Here is a 16,641-nt window from a genome sequence, read left to right as displayed (position 1 = left end):
TAATATAGTTCTTAATAACATTAACCAAAGAATTTCAGCATATGTTATATAGAGTAGTGACAAGAATTCTATGTTAAGAAAGAAAAAAGAGAGATGAGTTTCATCTGCAACAATAACATTTATTATATTGTATAAAATATTCTCACGTTGAGCATTTTGAGATATTAGAATGAGTTACAGGGAGAATTCATAATAGAAATTTTGAGGAAAATAAAAATTATAATTTAATATGAAACATCATTGCTTGCAAATATCTATTTAGGATAGAATTCAAAATGCAATATTTATAAGAAACATCATTTTCTTAATCTTATGAACAATTCTAAATACTTAATATGATCCTTTTTCTAAGTATGAATAAACTACAAATATTGTTTGACTTAAGGTGCCTGGAACATCTTCTCTTTATTCTATTAAAAATCAAGAATCTCCTTGTACAATAGTTTTTAGTAACAGAAGTACCTTTTCTATCTTTGTATTCCTATTATATGTACATCATTTCACATAATTTTTTAAAAGAAAATTTACTATTAGAACCACAGAAGACCAGCACAGTTGTTTGACAGGAATTATTAGTAGCTGTAGCTAAGCTAGTAGATGAAAAGAACCCAGGCTTGAATAAATCACTTTATTCTTTAGTTAAGGAAAGGAGAATTTAGGAATAAACTATGTAACATTATAATTCACATGATGCTCAGATGTTTTTCTTTGTATTTTTGTCATGGTGCTGAGCATTACAGTAACATTGTTGTTGAATGTTTTGCATTATGTGCAGGTCATTGTACTTAGACAGGTGGATCATCATTCATACTGATTGTTATCACGTTAATCTTATTTATTAGTTTAGTCAACAATCTGTTACCCACTGTGTTCCGAGAACAATGCTAGATGTGTGATCATTCTTAACAATTCATATCTCTATCTCGAAAATGCATGAGCTCTTCAATTTTATCATGTTTTATATCTTGTCTTATTTTGTAGTCAGGTGCTTTTCTAGAAAATTGAAGAAGACTTCGATAAAGTTTTCAGGCTTCAGGTCTGGGAGAGAATGAAAGCCATAGTTTTTTAAAAAATATAAACATGAGTAAGATTGTGTTAGAAAATTCCATCAGATACTTTAATGTTTTAATATCAAAATTAAATGAGATTGGAACTTTGAGTTAAAAATATTCTATTTGCTTGATCTAAGTCAAGTACTTTCTTTGATTTTCAACTAATAATTCCATCAGGAGTAACTTTAAATGTCTCATATATACTTTTCTATAATCATTCTTTATGTAGTCTTTATTTTTTATATTTTTAGTATTATTATTGTAGTAAGTTAGGGTGCTATTTTCCTAAATATACATCAGGTAATACAAAGAATATTAGGAAATTGACTATTTCTTTGAAGTACAAAATAATTTCATTTACCTATTCACAATAAAGGAGGCAGTCAGCAAATAGAAATTATTCATGGCCAAATGTTAGTATTAAGTAGTAAAGGAGAGAATTAAAATACACAGAATACTTCTACGAATACTTTTCTACTTTAAAACATAAAATGGAAATGAAAATCATTGGTATGGGACTCTTCATCCAATTTCCATGACAGTGCTCAATTCTTACCTTTTCAATTAATTTGGGATTACATTGCATAATCAGATATATAAAAGTCCATTGGAAAGCCTTTACTTCTTTATATTATTTATATTTACTTGAATTCTACCTTATGAAAGAGTGGTTAGCAGTTTAGGTTTTAAAGAAACAAATTGTTTTGGAAAGAGTAAGCATAAGATAGATACTTATTCGAGTAAAGAGGAACATTTAGGCTTGCTGATGATGGAGAGTGTAAAGTAAACAGCATTTACTGCTTACAGCATTTTTCCTTTTATGCATTCCTTTACTAACTTAAAATTTTATATAAAAACAGGACTGTTCTGGACAAGGTCAATTGTGTCTGCATTAAAAAGATAGGAACATCTGTAAATGAGAAGAGATCAACAAAAAATGCTATAATAAGGATGACAAAATAGAAGAGAAAGTATGATTTGAAATCAGCTTGACTTACTAAGCAATAATAATGCATACTTATGAAGTTAGAAAGACAGTAATTATTTTGAGGGAAAGAATAACCTCTGTTTCTGGAGATGAAAATCATTATGTATTTACATATTAGTTTAGTTTGACCTCTAAAAATCTGTTTATTACATAGCTGACTTTGTAAATTCACTCGGGTTCATGTATTCTTTATTTACTGTATGTTCACAATTATACTTAAACAAGTAATTAGAGCTTCAGGGTCAATTCAGGGTCAGGTGAAAATCATGCTAATCAAGACAATTATCTCAACAGACCTCAGTTTATAAACTGTTTATTCTCTTCTGAATCAGGAAGTTCTGTGGCAGAATTCTAGTCAGCAAAATCTGGACTCTAATGGTAAAACTTCCCCTGTATCTTACTTCGCATTCCAAAGTTTTCCTTAAAAGGACAGTTTTTAATTCAAGCTATTTTCTTAGAAGGCAATTTCTACATGTAGGAAGGTGGTATAAACTCAAATTTCAGTCTTTGATTTGATTATATTCACCTTGCCAATAGAAGAAATAGATTTGGAGGCTATGTTTCCATATATTGTGGTATAGTATAATATATTGACTCTTATTCATAAATTAATCATAATTCACATGATCACATAATACATTGAAAAGAAAATGAAAGCTTAAGGGCTGAAATAATTTTGTTCAACTGTCTCAATTTTTTATTTATTCATACTTGGATTCTAATAAAAACACAAACATTACTAATCCAGCTGTGAAAATATCATTAGAACCTACATTTATTGAGTTTCCAGATTAAGATAACATTTCTCCACATCGCATTGTACCTTGCTACTATTTTCAGTTGTTTGTAGATGATTTAACATGTGAATTTTTCTTAAGTAATACAAAAAAAATAATAATGCTTAAAATGATGAAAGAAAAGAGAAAGAAAGAAAAGGGAAGAAAGGAGAAAAAAAAACAAGACAAGAAGGGAAGAGGAGGGAAGGGAAGGGAAGAGAAGGAAAGAGAAGGGAAGAGAATTCCTGACGTTTGGGCCACTTAAATCTATGCCAGATAGCTGATAGTAGAAAAGGTTTGTAGGAGTAATGTTGCTTATGATATAACACTTGATTGAAGTACCATTTGGTGGTGTGCTGTGATTTCAGTTCAGAGTTTAAAATGTTGTTTGAAAATAATTCATGAAATATAAAAATATACATAGTGTATAATATACTCAGGTTTTATATTTTGTTATGCTATTCATACGTAAATACATCCCTAGAAACTTCAAAAGCAAAATGACAAATAAATGTATAGGAGTTCCCTCTGTACTGGAAAATTAAAAATACATATTGACCAATATCCAAAAGCAGGCCCAGTAACAGCATTATTTATTATTATTTATTAGAAGCACAGCAGCACCAAAACCATAGCAAAGAAGTACAACCCCAGCAAAGCAGCAGCTACAATTTTTCCTCTAGTTCTGTGATATTCTGGAAACATGCCTCTCCACCTTGCTAAAATGTTTTCCTATATTTTGACACAATTATTTGTAGTTAAAATATGAGAGCAACAGGAAAGACAATACTACTCTATTATCCCATCAAATATACATTGTATTATTAGTCACATCAGACTAAATAAAAAGGTAAATGTAGGTTATCTAGAAAAATGTATAGCTTATGAATATATTTCTTTATAAATATGCAAAAGGAGGAATTGCAGACAAAAAACACCATGAAATCTAACAATTTCCCATGCTCAGGGATAATACAGCTAGTATTAATTAAATTAATAGTTTTTCTTATTATATTATTTGGAAAAGATCAATATCTCTGCTATGGTCCAAATGGTAATGCCCCCCCAAATTCCTATGCTAAACTGATGCCCAAAGTGATGACTTTCAAAAGGTGAGATTTCGGGGAGGTAATTAGGTAATGAATGCAAAGCCCTCATGAGATTAGTTTCCTTACAAAAGACCTCCAGAGAAATTCCTAGCCCTTTCAGACTCATTAGAATATAATGACAAGTCAGCAACAAAAAAGAGGACTCTGAGGTGATTATGTTTGCACTCTAATTTTGAACTTCCAGCTTTTAGAACTGTGAGAAATAAATTCTATTCCTTTTGTTTATAAGCTACTCAATCTGTGTATTCTGTTATAGCAGCCTGAAAAGACTAAGACAGTCTCTTAAAGTAGCAACTTGCTCTATGGAAACAGTGTCAATTCTGTTTAGTTAAATTCTTCAGACCCTATATGTGGAAATTTTTATTTTTACTACCTACCAAGTCCTCTGGATTCACAACTCATGGTTTCCCAGGGCTCTTATTACTTCCTTATATTGTACAGTTTTAGCATCCACACTCTAAAGTGATCAATCATTGTTTGATAATTGCTGAAGATAGAAAAGGTTGTTTTCATTCTACTATATTCCACTTAGATATCTGTGATTCTTATAGGATCTGTCCACATTCACAGATTATTTACCTTGAAATTCTAAGATGTATGAACATTACTGCTTAGAGTTAAGTCTTTTTGGAGTTATAATTCTTTACAATCATGTATCTTTTGAAAATTCAAAAGGGCAACACTTTATGAATCAAATGAGATAGAGACATAGCACTAGTTAGCAAGGAAAAACAGAACCATACACAAATCTACAGTTGAAGATGAGCAGTGATTTGAGACATATCTATTAAAGCATGATATAATAATGTGCTGAATCTCAGGGTGGATAAAATCGTAGGAGGCGGCCTATGACTTTCTCTATTTGACTCGACTGATGGTTGCACATGATTTTCTTTGGTGATTTATGATTTGATATTTAATATTTAATAAATACTATAATTGATAAAATTTTGTTTTATTCAATAAAATATATTGATAAATTAGTGTATTTAGCAAGAAATTAATATAGACTAATTTCTTATGCATTCATAAGAACTAGCTCTAGTTGTAAAGTGCTAAATGTGAAAAAAATGAACAGATTAAAAAGCTAGACAAAAATGTAGGTGAATATTTACCTCATTTTAGGAGGGGAATGACTTCCTGGGTATAAAAATGATAAAATACATCATAAAAAGAAAGATTAGTAGATTTCACCTAAAAACATTAAAATCTTGTGTGAATATAAAAAATTAAAGCTACAAGTTGAAAATGAAATTACTATTGGCAATAAATAAGGCAATTAGATAATATTTGTAGTCTATGAGGATATTCTGAAGAAAATGTCAAAATCTACAATTAATGGAAATAGCATATCTGCAGATAGTTCACAAAACAAAAAATATATAAAATTTATACATTTATAAAAATACAACCAATTTTACAGTAAGGAAAATGCAAATTAACATAGAAATAAGATCAATTTTAACTCAAATTAGTGATAATTAACAATATTAATTTTTTTATTTTATTTTTTATTTTTTGACCATTATTCAATTTATTTATTTAATGTATTTTAATAGTTGAAATAAATACTCATTCAATTTTTCTAGACAATATAAATTTTTAAAACTTGAATGAAACAGGTTAACTCACAATACATGTTAGAAAATAAAATAATTAAAACTTGAAAAGCAATTTGTTATTTACACAAGATTACTGTTACATTCTTTAAAAGGGAAAGAAAAGCAAATTCCTTGTCCCATAGGGAAGAAAAGTTCCTATCGCAGTCTGCAAAAGGCAGTCTTTTTAGTAGATTCAAAAATTAAAGAGCAATTCTTAACATGCAAATCTGTACTGCTTATATTTCAGTGGTATTTGGGCCTCTGAAATTATGTCTAAGCTACTTTCAGAATAGACCCAAAGATAAATCTAATTCCTCTCTCTCTCTCTCTCTCTCCCTCCCTCTTTTCTTTCACTCTTTCACGGTGGTGGTGAACCAGAGAGTTAAGAAACTAGCTCTGCAGGGTAGAATGAACACACACACACACACACACACACACACACACCACAGTTTGGATTCTTTGGGAGCAATTGAGCAATTAGGGGCTAATTTCCAGTGTCTAAGTTCCTGAGTGTGCTCACAAAGTAATTAATATTTATGATAACTTCTTGTTCTTGCTCTGTTGGTTTGCTTTTCTTCCTTCTCTTCTGATCAGTTCATTGTAGTGGGTGGCACCTTCTCACAGATAAATGATAGACATAATTTTAAGAAGAGAAATGATTTTTAAATATTTAGAATCTTAACATAGAGTATTATAATTCTTTCTTGGAGACTCTTTTGGAAGTGTTAGAGTTGTAGTGTTTGCAAGGGCATGCTTATGGAGAATGAGAAAGATGGAAGTAGATTTTAATTTGGTAATTGTTGAGGTAGAGTCAGTAGCTTTTATGCCTCATGAAACATTTTCATAGTTAGAACAAGCTCTTTCATATCTAGTACAGAAAGAACTATCTAGAAGAGAAAGAATATTTATCTTTGCAGAAGACACATGTCTCTCAAAAGATAAAACATTGTATTTATTTAAAAATTTATATATTTTTATTGTGTTCTTTTGTATTGTATCCTTTTGAATTTAGGTTCTATCACTTAAAGGGCTGTGAGCTCATACAAGTTTCTCTTGCACATGTTTCCTAACTGTAAAATGATGATAACATCCCATTGGGCTGTCATAACAATTAAGTGAAATGATGCATTATTATATTTAATGTAAATGGAAACCACATGATAAATAATAGATGCTACTTTTATTACTATGATTGCTATTATTGTTATTACTATTTGTTTATGAAAGAACAGTGGGAGATTTGAAGATAGTATCTGATGTCTCCCATAAAGTAGTTTAAATTACTGGGGTACCTGCTGTAACAAGGAGCATAGACAGGTTGTATTAACATGAAATTAATCATAAATTAAGTAAAGTAATGAACTAACTAGCATCACATTTCCAAATTGTAACATTTAAAAATAATAATTTTCAACTGTAAGATTCCTCTAGAAGAATGCACCATTTTGTGTTCAAAGGGCTGTTTGAATTTGGATTAGACTTAACGGTGGATTTTCCTAAGTAGACAATATATAATCTTTCAACACGCTTAATGCTCCTAAGTAAAAGTCCCAAACTGTAACAATTATAAAATTATATTAGCTCATTTGGATAGCGTTTTTTTTCTGATTAGAAAAGCAATATATATTTCTTATAAACATTTTTGAAAACACCAAATAATTTCTGTTAAAAAAATAAAAAGGCTGAACAAGAGGTACTCAAAATCCCATTTTCCAAATATAATCATTGTTAATATTTGATATACTTTCTTTTAATATTTTTATTAGGTACATGTCACAAAAATTTAAATATGCAATTACATCTATGAATACAAATATTAGTGTCTACCTTATAATAGATCGTTTAAATCGATTAAGATTCACAGAGCTATGTACTGTGCATTTTAAAGAGAAGAAATACAAAGATATGAGTGACATAAAGATAAGACTCATATAATGTTATAATCATGCATATAACTTGGCAGTGACTAAGATGTAAACATAATAATACATAGTTCTAAGGGATAGAAATGAGTAGTAGAAAATAAATTTAAATTGAGTTGAGGTAGATGTATCAGGAACAGAGATTCCACACCAAATAATTCCAAAGATGGAGAGCTAATTACAGGGTGAAGGAAGACCTGAAGGGCAAACAGTATAGCGATCCAATCCAGAGATTAGTTAAAGGATTAGGACACTATTCTCTCAGGATTGTAAGGGAAATGGAGTCAGCACGGGCTAGAATTTGGGATCACTGGAGAACTAGTTGTAGCAAGGCATGTACAGCAATGAAAAATATTTTTAAGTTTATTTAATATTTAACTTTATGTAATATTTAATTAACATTTACATCTTTGAGGTCATAATATGTGTCAGTCTCTTGCAAGAGTTAAATAGGTTTTGACTTGTTTCATCTTCAAAACAACACAAAGATAAAATCAAATTAATTATCTCCATATTAAAGTTAAGAAATTAAAGTTCCAGAGAGTTTTACTTGCTAAAGTTTACACAGATCTTAAGTGGCAGAGTTGGGATTCAAATTCAAGTTATTTTGTTTAATGTATTGATTACTGACTTCATTGCAATAAGTTGTGGATATTTATCCAATTGCAGTTAATTTAGCATTTGCTTTTAAGCAAGATATTTAGTTAAATTTAAACTGTTATTTAGTTGATTGTAGGAGCAACTAGTAAATCACAATTTTAAAACCTACATAGATTTACAAAAATAATCTAATATCTTTTAGTGTCTTTATTGTGGAAAATTTCTTTAAGGTAAAAGAGTAACCAGGGAGGTCATGTTGCTCAGAGTGCACTTCTGGAAATTCTTTCTTGCTGAGTTGCTTCGGTGCATGGAGGAACTGTGATCTGAAAACGAGGAGAGTAAGCGTGATTACTAAACCCAGGTAACCCTAGGGCCTTTCCCCTCTGTGAATTATAGAAAGCTGGGTCTTGTTTTCCAGCAATTGTTGAAACTAGTGAGCAGAGTAACAAGGTACCTCTAGCACCTCATCTTAAAAGGATGTAATTATAGAAGTTCTTGAAATCCTACAGACCTAAATTGGTATCAATAGTCTCTAACTAAACCTCTAACTTTCCTAGTGAGAGACTTAAAAGACAATCCCTTTGTACTTGAAGATTATTAAATTCAATAAAATGCTTACTATGAATTCTTAAAATGTTGCTGGCATACCTTTATATCCATTATTATTTTCAAAATTTTCTCTTGACTTGTCTTCTGACTGTAGATCTTTTGCTTTTTGCTATCGAGAAAACAAAATTAACAGGAATGAAGAAAGGAAGAGATAAAGAGAGAGATTTGTAGCATTACGGAACAAAACTAAATGCTAACTGTGACAAAAAGGTTGTTATGGATTTCATCTCCCGTCTGGGTTAGAAGTTTCACTTACTCAAAAATTTTTGAGGCAATTGGATATTTAGATAGCTCAAAATAAAGAAACTTTCTATCTTCCTCAAAGAATGAATTAGGTTCTGATTAATGAATAGCAAAGAGCTAGATAATTTTATTTTTATACTAAATTTTGTGGCATTGAACATTCTTGATAGAAAAACCCATCATGTGAAATACCTCCTGTCTTCAGAAATAGAATGATTAAAAATGCTTCTGAAGAGAAAAAAACATTAGATTTTAAATAACAGAAAATATTTTTTTCGGACAATTTATCTTTCTTTACAATTGTTTATTGAATAAAGTCAGAATAAAAATAGCATTGCATATTAGAATTATCTTTTCAGAAAAGGATCTTTTGAGGAAATATTGAGGGAAGAATACAAAAGAGCAGACGAGGAATTTGAAAATAGCATTATGGTGACACATTGGACAGCCATTTGAAAGCAAAAAATGTATAATCACTGATTGTTTTTTGTTTTAACTTTTTTGTTGGAAAATATGGGGAACTAGATATGCTTGAAAGTGATTATAATATAACCTGAAGATAATTAAAAATCTGAAAATAAAAGAGCTAAGGCAGAAAGTAATAGGGATGATCAAACGCATAAAAACAATTATTGTCCCAGAAAAGGATAACAGATGAAAAATTAAAAAGATAGTTAAACACAAATTCTAATGGTTTTAAGATCAATTTTGTGTTTGTTTGTTTTGTTTGGAATTTGTCCACCTTTTTATTCATTGTGGTATAAACACACAGATATTGCTTTTTAGTGTAAAGGGGGCATACTCTTTGGACATGAGAAACAAGAACTCTAAATAAAAAATTAGGGAAAAAATGCACTTATCCCATTCTCCTTTCTCAGAGGCAGAGTAAGGCTCATGCCTTCATTTAGGCCAACCTGTGTACAATGAAAATTGTGTTGATTCAGTGTCATTGACTCCCTCAATTAGTTATTTGAGACAGTTGTTTAAATGCAGAGAAATTGGACTGTGGACTGAACTTCTAAGATTCATTCTTGCCTTGTCAACCTCTACGAGGATATTTAGATTCAACTATTAGCAAATAATGCAGAGCATTCTGAAGCATTCAAGATCAATTATTTTTAAAACTGTATTTATATTTTGAGAGTGAAAATATTCCTTCCTACTCACTAACAGTAGTTAGGGCAATGCTCAAGTTAATACTGAACCGTAAACTTTAAAAGTTCATTGGGTATTTAATTAAAATACATGATGTCAGTATGTAGGAATAATCATTATAAATAATTTGTAAACAAGACTAAATTTTAATTAAAAAGATTAAATTATGTTCATAATATTACTTGAATTTGTGGATTTTAAAATATGTTACTCTCTAAAATAATGTTTTTTCCAAAATTAATTCTAGAATTAAATATATTTTTATAATTTCTAAATTCTAACTGAGATTCAGATGAGATATGGTAATATAATAAACTGTCATGTTAAGACTTAACTACATTTTTTGTAAAAAGAAAATTTGGTTCTCAAAAAAACCAGTTTAAATATATATAAAGTAGACAAGATTATTCAAGTAAAATAAATTTTTATTCTTATTGATAACAAGAATATAAATAAAAGTCTTATATTTAAAATGACTAACAGTCGTATTTCTTAAAGCTCTAGAGACTACAAATAAAGTATGATATACAAACAACCTGGTATAATACTTGGCACAGAATAATTATTTAATGATTAGTTGATAAATATATTGATTAATATTGGTGTGAGTATATCTACGTATATTTATGTATCTGCAGACAACATTTACTTATATACTGTGCATAAAGCTTATATAATATAAACATACATATGTATGTATACACACAGGCATATACATTATTTTAATTTAAACTTTTAAAGAGCACTAAATATTTGTGTTGTATATATGTTTCCTATGTAGATTTTCTATGTAGAAAATATTTAGGTTCTAAATATCAGGGGTTGCACTTATTCAACACTGTACTCTTCTAACCCTAGTGCCTGGCATAATTTAGTACCTGCTTTACCATACTGATGGATGAATTTTTAAAATGTGATGCAATATTTGAATAGGCACACTTTTATTAGGTATCTCAATATCTTTCATATACAATTAATACTGTCCTATCTCATTGTCTTTGCCTGTCTTTCCCATCACGCCATCAATATATGTCTCATCCATTAAATCTCACACATCGTTTTTTAGCAAATGTGGCCTCTCTTTCTAAAATCAAGCTTTCTTTCTCTGTTAAGCTTCTTTGTGCATAGTGTCTTCTTTTTCATTAAATGTATGGTACCTATAAGCTACCACACTCTGTCATCTCTTACATTGCATTATTAACTCATATAATTATTTAATTTCTGGTATAATTATCTCTAGTTTTTGAATAGAATTTGAAGTTCTTTGAGAGCAATTTGGAACATTTTTTTTTTTTGCACACCTGTTTTAATTCTTTCAATAGCTGCTCAATAAGTATCTAGTGTCTTGGGAAATTTCCCAAAACAGAAAATTATTTATCAATATTATTTGATGGTGTGATGAAATTGTCACTCTCACATACTGCTTGCAAGAGATGAGTTTAAAAAAAATCTACATTTTAGTTCAGTTAAGTAAGTATTGTTGATAGATAGGCCTCTCTGAAAACCTCTGCCTCTCTTCATTCCAGCCTCAATGAAGCATCTCTCCATGTGTTCCTATGGTAAAGGATACATAATCCTAGCATTTACCTGTATCTCTCAGTACTCTTTGATAGTGAGGACAGGGACATTTTCTTGCTTAGCCCAAGCCTTATATAACATTCATTGACTAAATATCTCTTTAATGGATTATAAAAGTTATATAATTTCATTACTTTAATTTTCTTTTATTACAATAAGAACAAACAAATATTTTAAGATCACATTCATGATGATGATCAAAATAATTATTTTTTGACAAGCGGACTTTTTGGTATCTTCGTTATCTCTTATTTCATGTAGTAGAAATCATCTGAATGTATATAATTGTTTTGATCTAGGGAGTATATCCTTGCTATGGTTTACTATGATTACTATACAGAAGATAATGACAATTTTCTCTTAAATAGTGAAAAGGATTTTATACCAAAGTAAAAACGGCACCCATCAGGAGGGGACAAGCTGATTTCCCACATGTAGTAGCACTGTCTGCCAGCAGAAAGTTCAATTTCAACCTGTCAACATGTTTGTCTAAAGAACAGTAGCTATATAATCATTTGAGCATTTTATTGCATTTTTTTCTTTAATAAAAATGAGTAACACTAGTGACAAGTAGTATATCTATCTCATAATTTGAATGAAATTAAACAAAAATAAGGACACTATGCTTTTCAAATCTTTGCCCCAGTCAGATGATGCTTGGGATTAACCATATATGTTTCTTTGTGAAAAAAAGAAAAAAAAAGGATTATAGAACATATGTGAAATAATAAAGAATTATTATCAACAATCGTGTCTAAAATTAGGTTTAATTAAGGATTTTGTAATATTTTTAAGCTATCTGGAAACGAAATCTCTTTTTGCCTTCCAAATTTGTTGTGCAATGTTAACTAGTCTTTCAAGAAAATTTTGAAAAATTTATTATTATTACAATTACAAAATTTCAGAAAATGCATTATCTCTTTGTCTAGCCTAGCGTTGGGCCTCAGTAAATGTTTGTGGAGTAACCAACAGAATACATGTTTACTAAATAAATAAATTAATGGAAAATAAAAATGATAAAGTCTAGCTTTTTCTATAAATGGGAGCAGAGTCATTGAAAAGGTATGAGTTGCAGCTTCAGTGCATAAACTCCCTGTGAAGCTGTTCTCATTCCAGAAAATCCCTCATTCTAGGTTTGTTCCTCTTTCTTCATATATAGAAACTTACATTCACCTCGTTTTAGCATATAGTAGCTTAAATTGTAATTGCATGTCTTTTTCCTTAGTAAGACTGAATATTTTGTGAGAGGAGCCAATTCTGTATTTCTACATGTATTCTTAACACCTAAAATAGTAGCACATATTTAATAGATGTTAAAAAAAAATAGAGGAAAGATTCAACAAGCTCATAGAAACATTTTCACATTTTTGCTGTGAAGTATGAGACAAAGTTTAGAAAATAAGACAGCTCATATTACATAGGAAATGTATGTCTTACAAGCGTTGCTACTGTTTCTTTCATTCCTGTCTGTGTAAATGTTGGCTTACATAATTCAACAGGGTATGTAAGAATAGCTGTGTGGTTTGTGAGAGGAAAATATTTTAGATAATTAAATTAATTTGTAGCTTTGACAAGGTGAATGATGTATTCTAATCTTGGTAACTGATTATTGCAAAATAATCATGATTCTATAATATGCTAAAGTATTTGCTTGAAACTAATTGTTTTGAACTTTTTATTTGTACCTGACGAGCTTCCTATGAATTATTAAAAGGCTAAGCAGAGGAAAATTGTTTAGTTAGCAAATTAATCTATAATGCATAAAATGCAAGCTACTGAAAAGCATAAACTTTCGCTAAAGATTTTAGGTCACCACATTCTATATTTTGATCTCCATGACATTCAGATAACTGGTTGAAATGTTAAAAATTCAGTCAATGCTGAAGTTGTTTATAACTGTGTCATGCCAAACATCTACTTTGACATTTTGGACTGAATTGACTGAATTGATCATTTGTGTTGACATCAGGTATATACACTGATAGTACCTCAGATACAATCACACATATATAAACACACATGCATGTATGCACATTAAACAGTGGCAGTTTTTCTGCTTTATAATCAATTTTATTCATTGTAGGATATTACAAAAGTCCATGTAATTGCAAACATAACTGGTTTGTGGCATGAGGCAGTCTCCTAATGTTGCAGCTAGAAGGCAATTTTTAAACTTTCTGTTAATTTTAATTTTTGTACATAGAATAATATACTAGGTTGATTCTCTGCTTTGTTTTTTTCTTTTCATTAGTTTTAGAAATTAAAACTCCTCTGTTAGTTGCAGAAATAGCTTCTTTTTGGTAATTAAATCCTCATCCAGTACATGAATGAAAATTCCAAATTCACATCTTTTGTGAAATGTTTTTTTCCCCAGTGCCTGAGTGCCTTCTAGTGGAGAACCTGTCTTGACAAAGGGGCATGACTGGCTTCTGTTTTGCTCTGCTTTCTCTCCCTCTAGCGTGCTACTGTTCCTGACTCCTCCAGACTTGGGCCAGATTAACAGATAAAAAGATCAAGCTCTTAATTAGCTGGATCAATTGCAATCTGGGATCTCATTCTCTGTGTAACAGATAGAAAATTTCCAGTTTTTTGTTTCATGAGTGTTCTTGTGCATTACTCAGAGATTATCCTTAGGGGACTGACTGCTGATATCTCTGATGTGAGCCTGCCTTCTCTTTATGTGGCTGCATTGCCCTCTCCCTAGCCCTTCTAGCTGTGCTCCTTTCATTGTGCTCCTTTAACAGCCAGTCGTCTTGGTGGTGTCTCTTATAAGGTGACTGCATTCAGACTCCCTTTTACAGGGTCTACACTTGGATCCTGGGAAACACTGGCCTTTGCCTAGATGTCAGTGAAAGTGCAACATCATTGAGAGCAGCACTACACTTTTGTTCCTTACCAGCCATAAGAGGCTGCAGCCACATAACCTTGCCTCTTGACTTATGAAGTGAGTATCAAATGGCAGTTGTATGTTTTCCAAATTCTAGGTCACTTATTTCAGTGATTCCTATGAAGCTCCTCTTGCTGGAGGCAGAGAAGCCATCTTTATGTTCAGAGCATACCAACAAGTCTCCAAAAATATTACTCGCTTCCCCCAGCCTCCTAAACACCAAGCTTTTTCATTAGCCATAGCTGGGTGATAGGCCAAATATAGCAGAACTGGTTTTGGATGATGACTTTTGCAAATCCTGCAAAAGAGGTGCAACAACTCTTAAATATGCATAAGTAGAAAAAAAATTGAATGTCTATTTTTAGAATATGGACCCTCTTTGAAAATACTGAATAAAGAGGAAATCTCACATTTAATATATAATATATAATTACATAAAGAATAATATTAATTTCTAATATATTTCTTTTTCAACCCATTGATTATTTCATAGTGGGCTGTTTAATTCCGCATACTTGTGAATTTCACAAATTTCCAGCTGATTCTTCTCTCTCTCTCTCTCTCTCTCTCTTTTCTCTGACATCGCTCTGGAGCATCAGTTGTTTTATACTCCGATCCAATTAAATTTTGACACCATTGCAGAAGTAGTTTTTGAAACCATTTCTTAGGATTTGTTCTGAACCTAGAGGACAGTTCTTAGCTATATCATTCCTGGGCAAATGTTCTCTTTTATAAACTAGCTACCTTACAGTTTCGTTTAGTTTGTTTGTTTGTTTGTTTGTTTGTTTTTAATCTCATTGAGCTGCCAGCTTCTTCTTAAGTGCTTACCACCTAAATCTCCATTGTGTTTGAGAATACCCTCAGGCTAGAATTTATCCATACTCAGTTCTAAATAAAGGCAATTCCTTTGAGGGCGAGCTTCAGTGCATTTGTTCCTATGCAATCTTTCTCCTTGAGCAAAATTTCTGATTCACCTCCCCAAAGAGAGGGGCAGGACAGTGGCCAGCTTCTTCTAAGTGACATCCCTCCATCATGAACAAGATCCCAAGTGAGATCAGTATTGTCTGGTCTTCCCAGCTTTCCTCTTCTCTGTGGAAACTTCTAACATTTTGGGAAGTTAGAGTGAGGGTTATTGGGACCCCTTGGCCTGCGGTGCCTGGGATAGAATCTTGGTGTCTAAATGTTAGGTAGTCAAGCATGAGTGACAGGAGCCAAGGCCCAGGTCTGTAACCATAGAAACTTCCTTTGAAGATCTTTCTTAAAGACCTCCTGGAAATATCTCCCTTTTAGGGTTATAAATTACTCCAAATCCTAGAGCACAAAGGCTATAAAAGCTGCTGGCCGAAACCAGCATCACATGCATGCGCAGAAAGTACTGTCCATAACTTCAGCCTGATTAAACTTTCATTATAATCTCATGACTATGCCTGGAAGTTTATGAATCTAATTATAATGGACTGAATTCTGTGTAAGCATGTGCGCAGTGGCAAAAATTTGTATAGCAGCCAACTGTCAGTCAAGATGACCTCACATATGGATCATCTAGAACCTCCCATCACGGCCCAAATATAAACAGACCTCCCCATTTCTGTGTTGTTACCGTTTCTGGCTGAAAATCCACTCCTCCCTTGGGGTGTACTATCTTATCTCTTCACCTTTCAAATTCTACAGGGCTGCAGCCTAACCTAGCTCAGCCCATCTCCTTCTAAAATGTACTTTCAATAAATCTTACTTTTTCTAAATCTCGCTGACCTGTAATTCCTTGCTGCATCTGCAGGGAAGAACTGAGGGACAACCCAAAATGCCACCGTCCCCAGTCCTCCTACTCCCCCACGTCACTGGGGCAAGGCCGGATTTCACCTTACCCCAGTGGTGACACTATGAACAGGCACTAAGTGGAAGAATGGAACCTAAGACATCTTAGTCAAACCCACGTAGAATTTAGCCTCTGTGAAACAGAGCATAGAGGATGAGAAATGCTGGTAACCTGCTTTTTCTGGTGAGATACAATAGTCATGGACAGGGCATGAGAAGAGGAGCCGTGTCCTGTCCACGTCTTTTGAAGTAGAGATTCTGTCACGCTGATCTGGGGCAGCAGAGAAGGGCATAGCTCAAATCTGA

This window comes from Pteropus alecto, unplaced genomic scaffold (assembly GCF_000325575.1).
Source record: "Pteropus alecto unplaced genomic scaffold, ASM32557v1 scaffold38, whole genome shotgun sequence".
NCBI classification, from domain to species: Eukaryota; Metazoa; Chordata; class Mammalia; order Chiroptera; family Pteropodidae; genus Pteropus; species Pteropus alecto.
The sequence above is the reverse complement of the archived record's forward strand: the minus strand, read 5'-3'. Positions refer to the sequence as shown.